This window comes from Sinohyriopsis cumingii, chromosome 18 (assembly GCF_028554795.1).
Source record: "Sinohyriopsis cumingii isolate HCF-2022 chromosome 18, ASM2855479v2, whole genome shotgun sequence".
Classification (NCBI taxonomy): Eukaryota; Metazoa; Mollusca; class Bivalvia; order Unionida; family Unionidae; genus Sinohyriopsis; species Sinohyriopsis cumingii.
Window position 1 is genome coordinate 3957088 of NC_142978.1, and position 10590 is coordinate 3967677.

Genomic DNA, 10590 nt, shown 5'->3' on the forward strand with positions numbered 1-10590 from the left:
ATTTCGCCCGCAAATAAAACAGAGCTTGTTACTCTCTCAAACGAGTCTTTCGTGATGCGCCAGGTCTTCCCTTTGATGCCAAGTCTGTACAACTTGTAGAATAACCCGTTGTGCCAAACTGTGTTGAAGGCTTTAGCATTATCAAGAAATGTAGCATAGACAGGAGTATCTTTATCCATATAGTAGTATATAGATTCTTTAATACAGAACGCTGCAGTGATACTACCGCAGTTATTTCTTAAACCCTGTTGTATTGGATTTGGAAAAGAAATCTGCTTAGAAAATATAAGTAGTCTACTATATATAATTTGTTCTAGAACTTTCTGAAGCAATGGACTTATAGTTATATCACGGTAATTATTCATATCTAATTTATTCTTTCCTCCTCCTTTGAATATTGGTATTACCAAACCTTGTTTAAAGTGCCACGGGTACTTCTCGGCCTCGTACACTTTTGTGAATATAATTTCAAGTAATTGTACACTGCTTGGATGGTCCGCAAACAGTAAATGCTCAGCAACAATACCGTCGTGACCACATGCCTTATCTTTATTGAGAGAGCTAATTGCACTACAGATTTCTTCTCTAGCGGGAATTTTATCAACAACTTCATCAAAGTGTGAATAGGTTTCTTTACTCTGTTTTCTAACCTCTGCTCAGACCATCTGGCAATGATTCTCATCGTACAGATAAGTATTGTCAGGTAGTGACAAACTGGAAAAATGATTTGCCCATAAGTCTCTAATAGAGTCGTGGTCGCGTACAATTTTTCCGTTTGATTCGATTTCGGGAATGTAATCACGTTTATTTCTTTTTTTCCTGATAAACTTATAGAAAGTAGAAATATCGAGCTCTGCAGCCTCTTCAAGCTCACTTCTCTATCGTATATTTCTTTAGCTTTCAATAATTCTTTTGCAAACAATTTCTTCGCTTTCTTATAGTTCGCGTATGACATAGATTCCCAGCCTCTTGGCCTACCATTAGAAATCCATGCCCTACGTTTCAACCGCATTTCCGTGTGAAACGTTTTTACGTTTAGTAGTTTCCAATAGGGGTTAGCGCACGGGCAAAACCTCTTTATGGGGAGAAACCAAGAAGCTGCTTCATGTAAAATCTTTACCGTGTCTTGAATAATAATTTTCATATCGACATTCGTCGCTAGTTCTGCCTTATGCAGTTGCGTTAACAATTCATTGCGTGTTGCTTGCTTATATCTATTTATTTGTTCTGCCAAGGCTTTCTTCCAATTTATGGAATGAATTATATGTTCGTCAGCCATTGTTGTATTATGTACAAAAGATGTGACCAACTCTATTTTTACAGGATGATGATCTGAAATGTTCAAAGGATGATCATCTATTATTTCTGCCTTAACCACTTAATCGAAGTTACTTTTTTTGCTATAGTATATGGTCTATCAAAGATTTTGATTTGCCATCGGTTGAGAAAAAAGTAAAGTCAGGCCCTTCACAAATGGATGACTATTAACAGATACTAAATGCCTGTCGCTCAGAAACTTTTCTAGAATAGTGCCTCTAGCGTTTGATGTTAGACAATTTGTTTTGGAACTAAACAGTGAACTTAACTGACCATTGAAGTCTCCGGCGAGTATGGGAATGCCTTCTTTGCAGAAAATATCAAATTGATCCTTTAGTTCTTCTATTGTTTCGGAGTAACTTCCAATAGGAAAATTAGCTGATGGCAAAAGTGCCCCGAATATAAAATATTTGTCTATCGTTACATTTTACCTCTATCCCTAAAACTCTGTCACTGCCAGCGCTCGACAAGGGATTAACGCGGAGTGATTTCCTATAAAGGATTGCTATTCCCCCGAACCCCGTATGTCTTAGCCTTTCTTCGAAATTTACTGTTAGCCTATTGTCAGAGCGTGAGAACGATGTAAACTCTGGATGTATATTATCTAGGAAATTGAGCTGCTCCGGGAGAAGCCAATGCTCAGTAAGCACAGCAACATCTACTTCATTTAGCAAAGAATACAAGTAAGGTGACCCATACATGACTCTTTTTACGTTCCATGTCATCAGACGAAATGTATGACTAGACATTTGCTGACTTAACAAAAACTAGATTTTCAACACAAGTATTGCAATGACTATAAAGTAATTGACCATAATATATGTATGAGACTTACTGCTCCTTTATTTATTTACGCCAATACTGCTTGGTGTCCTTATCACCATAATCGTCATACCATTCTCTTGCCCATACAAAATTTGGCCAAAAACCTTCCTCTAAAACCTTCCCAAAGTCTAACTCGTCTACCGTGACTAAAGCAGTAAAAGTTTACTTTCCTCCTCTTACTCGCCAATGCTTTAAGATTTGAGAGTCTATTACTTCTACCCCTTTATTTTCTCTTCAAAAGAGATATCAATCAGTGATTTTTCATTAATACACAACAAAAATAGGGACATTATTTGATTATCAACACACTATACATGTAATATATATACTAATATATATATACACACACAGATATATATATATCTATATCTGTGTGTGTGTATATATATTAGTATATATATTACATGTATAGTGTGTTGCAAATCAATTAATGTCAAGCTATGTTCCTATCTTTGTTGTGTATTAATGAAAAATCACCTGATTGATATCTCTGATATATATATATATATATATATATATATATATATATATATATATATATATATATATATACATACATACATACATAGATAGATAGATAGATAGATAGATAGATAGATAGATATACAAAAGTAAAGGAAACAACATCTAAACACATGAGTGAGAGAACTCATTGGAAACGAAATATATAAGCAACAGAGATTAAGAGAGAGAGGTAGTACCATGTCTGACCGTATTTTATCACTAGTAATTGAATTCATACCACCCTTTCCGATGCCAGTTCCAGCAAGGGAATAAAATACTGATCTTCCTTTATCACAAGCATTTTTCACTGCAGCAGTATTAGAAAGATCTGTGGAGAGAGTAACCCCAGCATATATTCTAGAAGAAACTACAGGAATCCTTTTATCTCCAAGCATGAACATAGTTTTTTGTATGATTTTGTTCTTTGAAAATATTTCGATATTGCTTTTATCAGCATTGTACCGGAGTCTCCACTTCGAAGCATAGTCATGGAGGTTGCGAAGAAAAGCACACATTCCTTTGAATGATGAAGATAGCAAGGTCGTGTCATCCTCTAGGAAAGCACAAGGGATACTTAAGGTACCAACTTGTATTCCAGATTTTGTTGACTCCCGCAAGGATATTAGGTCATTTATCATGACTAAGAATAGCCATGCTGATAGCGTTCTTCCTTGTCCTACCCCTTGATTGACTGAGTATGGTTTCGAATGATGCCCGTTGAGTAGAGCAAGGGCCCTAATGTCTCGAAAACATTTTTCCTTTAACTCCGAGATCGAGATAAATTAGCTTATAAAAGAGGCCATCATGCCATATCGTATTAAAAGCCTTCGCGTTGTCCAGCAATGCAGCATAAACTTTTGAGTGACATTCTAAATAATGGGCTATGTATGTATGTATGTATGTATGTATGTATGTATGCATGTATGTATGTGTGTGTGTGTGTTCTTGAAAAAAGGTGCATGTTTGCCAGAGCGCTGGTAGAGAAGAAGGAAGTAAGTACGGAAAGATAGATAGAATAAAAATATACTTCTATATGCGAGTTAGGGATTTGCATTGTGTATGTGTGTGTGTGTGAGAGAGAGAGAGAGAGAGAGAGAGAGAGACTTTGACAAAATCATTTGCAAATATCGATCATTTCGTTTTCTTCCATATTTATGAGTATTCTCTAAATTCTGACCCCTTGAAATAGAAATGAGGTCAAATCGGAAATGTTGTGTAAGATCATCCCATCCAAGTACTAAGTACTAATTGAAACAAATTGTAACCTCTTCTTAACTATTGGTGCCATGAACTCTTTAGCACTATTACACAGTGTTAGGTGTAGAAAATGTTCCCTGAAATATCGCTATTCTGTGATATAGCTATACTTCAGTCGTTTTCCATACCGGCCAATGTATCGTATTTACTCAATATAGAACCTCATATCCCCAAAGATAGCGTGTTTGCAAGGGTATATTGTTCTCGTGGGGGAGGGGCGTGTACGAGAAAGCACATTATCACTGTGAACATGACAAGCTCACCACGATATTATAGTCTGACAAACTGGCAGTTGCATGTAGAGCATTCTCAATTTAGGTCCCTCCCACAACTTCAGGGATACAATTTTCTACTGTTAAATTCTGTTTTTGAAACTTCATCAGAAAAACTAATAACCTCTATCATTTTGATTCCGACAATAATATTCGGAGACAATTGCAGATTGAATATATGGGCAACAATTGTATTTTTGTTTTCTTCTGGCCAGATGTTACATCTATATAGACATAAGTAATATGTTGTTGTTGTTGTTGTTGTTGTAGGGTTTAACGCCATTTTCCAGCACAAGATAGGCTATACATGGCGGCTAGTATAACTGGTGGAGGAAGAACCATGGAAAACCCTGGGAAGAACCACCGCCCCACGAGAAGCTACTGGCAGGCTTTCCCACGTACCGTAAGTACTATGCACTTGGCACAATATATATGCTCATTTTAATCCGAATCCAGTGGGACACATCATTCCAGTCTGTTTATATATATATATATATATATATATATATATATATATATATATATATATATATATATATATATATATATATATATATATATATACAATATTGTCAACAAAGTGAAAAATTAATTACTTACATTTTCCAATATGTGAGGATGGCACAAGCATTTATTTCAAGGGCCGAAAGTTGACTGGTTTCAACGTTGTATTTTTCATTAGACTCATGATCTAATATTTCTCTTGCCCTTTGGTCATATGCATGCAAACTCTCAGAACCTGGAATAAAGAACCATATTTCTTGATAGTAAAAGGAAACCCACCAATAAGAGCAACACATACAAAGAAAATGCACACGTTTATCTATCAGGTGATTATCCACGAGTCATTTTGTCTAAAACAAATCAATTATTATACACTTAGAAATACAAGTCATAGTTAAAACATTCTGTTAGTAAAACTGGTATCAGTATAAATGCAGTTCCTTTCTATGGCCTAAGACCCTAAGTATGGTCCTCTTATAGAAGTCCATTTGGGCAAAGTCAGACCCAGGGACAAATATTGATTGTGTATATGCATGTATCTTTCGATGCCCAGCAACTGTTTACATAGTTATTGGGCGGGTTATTATTCGGTTTTCAAAACATGACACAATCACTCCATTGTGGTAAGAATGTATATTTTGATGCCCACTCAAGTTTATTTTTTGGGTACGGGGATTGGACCTCAAATGATTTACAAGTTATGATCCATTGAGAATGTCTTTGATTGTAGACATGAACCTAAGAGTCAATGTCATTTGCATGTACATATGTTTATCATACCTAGTAAATGTATATATGGTTATAATATAGAAATCTCAAACGTTATCAAGTGATGTACCAGGGGTAAATTATGAAGGCAGACAAAGTAGCAACGGACCCAGTGATCAATGTCAGTGTGACTTAGGATTATAGTGTGGGTATTTCAATACTTTCATATTATCATCAAGACATGACACTCCCTGGATTCGGAAAGACCTCAACGCATCTAAAGGATCCTAATTTTTCAACGTGTTAACACGTACATCATCGGTAACATATGCTGACTCTCAAGGACGTCCAGGTATTATTAGAAACGTGTTCAAATAAACATCCCCCAGTTCCCTTGGGGAGAGGGATAACAAATTCTGAAAGAAAGATAACTACCAGATCATGTGAGATAATAAGCTAGGGCAATATTGTCTCATTAATTTGTGAAGATCTCATTTATTCGAGAAACTAAGACAATGATAAAACAACATTATTCATTATCAAAGACATTTCCCAGTAAATCACAGGATAAACGACCTCGTTAAGATGCAGTAACATCTATGAATCTTGCTTAGTATCACACTTGTCCACGATATTGATGCTCTTCCAGGTAGGATCAAAATAGGATCTGAAATATCACTTTCGAAACGACATAAAACTTCATATATACGTGCAAGTACAGTTGGATCTTGCTTTTAATCAAACTTGTCCGATATTAAGAGGCTGTAAGCTCATATTACGAGGTTGAGAATATTTATATCACTATGGTGACCTCAATGCACGTACAAATGAATTGCTGCTGATATGCAGGGACACGTGACCATATCATAAGCCCTCCTGGACGTATGACTATGCAGGGACACATGGCCATACTACAAGCCCTCTTCGCCTTATGACTATGCAGGGACACATAGCCATACTACAAGCCCTCTTGGCTTTATGACTATGCAGGGACACAGAGCCATGCCATAAGCCCACATGGCCTTACAACTATGCAGGGACACACGGTCATGCCATAAGCCCACTTGGCCTTATGACTATGAAGAAATAGATGCTCATACCAAAATATCACACTTAGTCTTATGACCATGTCCCAAGCTCAAACGTTTCCAAATTTTGACACCACCATAATAAAACTATAACTGCTGAATCTTCAGACATGTCTTAACTTTGTTCTGCCAAATAGTCTGACAAATGTCCCGAGTTAACTAGATACTAGTGTCTTGCTCCAAATGCTATGAGACCATGGGATATGATGGGCTACAAGACTGAACACGCGTAGTGATGAAGAGACTTCAAAAATGAGAAAAACTAGCAATGCTGAAATTAAACTGATGATGTACAAACATCTCTAATACCTACTTAACATGCAAATCCACATAGAAAACATCTCATAAAGAAAACATGCATAGGTCCTGTCTCATATTTATGATGCATTTAAGCACAGCATAAACAACACCTGTCCATACAGGATATTAATATCCAATAGATACTTTACAGAACGCGTCTGGGTGCAATACCTGTCAGGTACCATGTTGCAAGAGTAGGACTGGTTTGGTATTTGTGTTTTTATATGTTCTTCAGCCTTAGCCCCGCCCTGGCATCCACAATCTGAAATGATATATTAATACATTCCAAATGAAATTCTGTACTTGTATAATAGTATTGAAGAAACGTGTAAGCAATTTGACATGACTGGATAATATCATGTATTCTTGAGAACAAAGAATAAAGTTCCAACCGTGATGACTGATTAATAAATACACCATGCCTGTAAAATGTATTAAGTAATTTCCAATAAATTATAAGAAGCATTTCCATAGGTCATAGATTCTGGTACAAATACAATATTTCTAGTCTGGCTATGACATCTAAATAGGATATTGTCGATATATCATGTATCATACATCAATCTTCTGCAAATACTGATGAGACTGTAAATGATAATTTGTTAAATAAAATTAAAACGAAAAGGAAAGTGTTTTGATCGAACTGGCGTGAGAGTCAGTAGATTATTTAAATGATTAGAAGAATTAAATGATTAATACAACACTTTATCCATATATTTCAAAGTATACTTGTACTATTGTTCAACAGATGTTGTCCATTTTACTTGCTGCTAATCATAGGCCATTCAAAGGGCAACATGATCGTTGTGAATGCAGGACAGTAACAATAGTTCCATGCATCTGATACAATATTGCTTTTAAATGTTACATTTTGTCATACTTTCTATGATGAGATCCATGTCACAGATTCGTTAATTTATGGATGGATTTCAGATTAGAAAGAACTAACAGTCTAGGATGACCAATTATTGGTTATGAAAACTGTAGATATGATTCTTGTTGATGTTACAGAGGGGAATGTGCAATTATTAGAGCATAATCTAGTTTAGAATAAATATGGTATATGAATGTTAAATGAACACCTATATCAAATAAAGATAACTAATTTCATTAAATATACCACTGGGGATTTTTCTTCCTTTTTTATAACCGCTATGTATAACTGGTACCATTTAACAATCAGTGTTGTAAGTGTATTAGGTTCAGGCGTTCGACTTTGTATGCCAATACAAATTTAACTACCATCACGCCTTTCAGGAACGTCAGAATATCCCCGCATTAATAGACCAACAAGTTGTTATCAGCCTTTGTTATGCCTGGCCTTACTGGTGGCGGAGATCAACAGTGCTTGTCACTACTTGGTTTGAGTTGTCAGCCTCCTGCTCTATGGGAACATCGTCCAAGTGCTAGTACAACTGTAATTAATAAATTTATTTTGACTGCCCTTTGTATGCGGATGGTAATTAAATCCTTCAGAGCATTCACTTGTATTAATCCTGTCGCAACGGAACAACTGTGTATCAGTCAGTTATTGACCTGAATATTGATGAAAGATCTGATTGGGTGATATACATTTTGAACTAAGTGTGGTGGTGGAGTTAGTTTTTGGCCTCTTGTTTGCCAAGGAGGATTAGCCCCACGTTTTCTCTGGCATTTCCCACCCCATTTTACGTGTTATAGGACACTATAGGACATTCTATTTTGGGAAAATGTCCAAATATCTACATTTAGTTTGGAAAGGTAAGCGAAAACTCAGTAAGGTCAAAAATTGTATATATATGGAAAAGAGTTGACACAAAACATGCCACTTAACTGCGTGATAAGGAGATATACTGTCACATAAAATATGTATAGTTTTAGACACACAAAAAATGTATTTATCATTTGTTTTCAAATTGAAATTCGGAAGTATCAATTCGCACGGTTGCCATATGTCAACTTTTTGAAAAGAATATTCGCACGGCCGCCGCCCTATGCACTTTATTGTTAGTTTACCCTTGAATAAAGTGCTCCGCACACGAGGCCAGGCACGCACCGTTGACTGGCCGGTCCCACTGTGTGCCATATCTGCTGAATATCGGTTTTCAAAAACAGCAAAGTTTGTGGCCGATCCTAGTGGAGAAATTCAAGATGGCGGAAGCAGTACAGAAATGCGTTTGTCATAAAATAAAAAAATATTAAATCACTCATTTCCAGCTGTGGTACAACTGTAGTTCTCGTTGTATTAATAACAACAAGACCAACTAAAGAAGTGCTAAGTGTTTGTTTTAATTGTCGCTATGCAGGTATATCATTTTCAGCCATTAGATAAGGTTTGATGGAGTTGAGATACTGCGCAATTGAATATAATATATAGGAACTACTTGCGAATGTGAATTTGTAATTATTGGAATCGTCTTCTAATAAAATCTCAAAACAATTTATAAAAAATGCCCCTTCCTACCAGCATCCCATGTCCTACAATTAAACCAAACAGTAAAGTTAAAAGAGTAATCTGAAAAATGTGAATTAAGCAATAAATGACAGTTATAAGCAATTGCGAGTAGGACAAAACAAATAACCATGATTTCCCCAAAGCAAATACAACTTTTAAAAAACTTACATGTTTCCAATGTTTATCTATTTCCTTTGGCAGCTTCTTTCATCTTTCGATTAGCAGCACACATGCATTACATATTTGTCCAGTTCGTTTTTCCTTCATTTTAAAACATTTTTCCACATAAGGTTCATATTTGAGACTTGACGTAAATCGTGAAGTGGACGATTTCGTCCGGCAGACACAACATCCATTACTGTTTATGTACACCCTCGGCTCGTAGTAGCACGACATTTCTTCCAGATGTTTGTTTATAACTATGAATAGAAAATTCAAAGCTGAAATTCAGATGTAAAATTCAGGTTATATTACGGTAAATGTTTGAACAAGTTTTAACCTAAGAACGTTGTCATGTCATTTCACTAATAACACATGTTTAGTTTTTATTTACACCTAATGTCCATTATATTTAACAACTAAAAGAAAACAAATTTCCGTTTAGTCATATTTAATCATGACAAATATGCATCGAAACAAACGCTACAATTAAAATAATCTACATTTGTTTAAAAACTTGTGGACTTGTAAACAATTTTCACATATATTTTATAAATTATCTTTTCACAGATTCCTTGCTTGTCTATCTTGGAACAAAGAAGATATTTCCCTCACTGTAGGGCCTCTCTTAACACAGCAATGGAAATGGAAATACAGTAATTCAAATAAATGAAAGTAATGGGGCAAAAAATGCATTCTTTATTGCACATCAGTATTGATTATGGGTTTTGTTGATTAATACAAATATAGTTTTGTATTATGTATTGTTTTTCATTCATTGACATTAATACGGTGTATGTCGATGATGTTGCGGTATGTATGTATGTATGTAGGTATGTATGTATGTATGTATGTATGTATGTATGTATGTCATGTTACTTCGCTTAGAACTCTTCTCTTAGCATTGGTGAGGGTTATTTTTCCTCCCGAAGATGTTTTGAAGATCTTATCATTTGTAACTTACATATCTAATGAAAATCAGTGTTACGTTTTAATTGCTCCATATGGAGCAACTATAATTAAACAAAGGTAATGTAGATCAACTGTAAAACATTTCTAGCCTAAAATCTGGCACAGAAGAATATTCGATAACACTACTCCGGAAGATACTGCAGAACACGAGTGCTTTATTTGAAATTCCTTTGAAAATGCCTATAATAAACATACCTCTAGTTTTTTGTTGGGGGGGGGGGTCATTATTGTTTTTTGTATTTTGTTGTGG

At 35.4% G+C, this 10590-nt stretch overlaps 1 long non-coding RNA gene across 1 annotated transcript; it reads right to left on the reverse strand.

Annotated features, from left to right (window-relative positions):
- Window positions 1–4805: 4805 nt before the first annotated feature.
- On the reverse strand, window positions 4806–9603 carry LOC149775984 (uncharacterized). Its single transcript, XR_016416074.1, has 3 exons — window positions 9378–9603; window positions 6947–7037; window positions 4806–4914 (listed from the first exon to the last, which is right to left on the reverse strand). It is a non-coding gene; the product is annotated as an uncharacterized LOC149775984 (long non-coding RNA).
- Window positions 9604–10590: the final 987 nt, after the last annotated feature.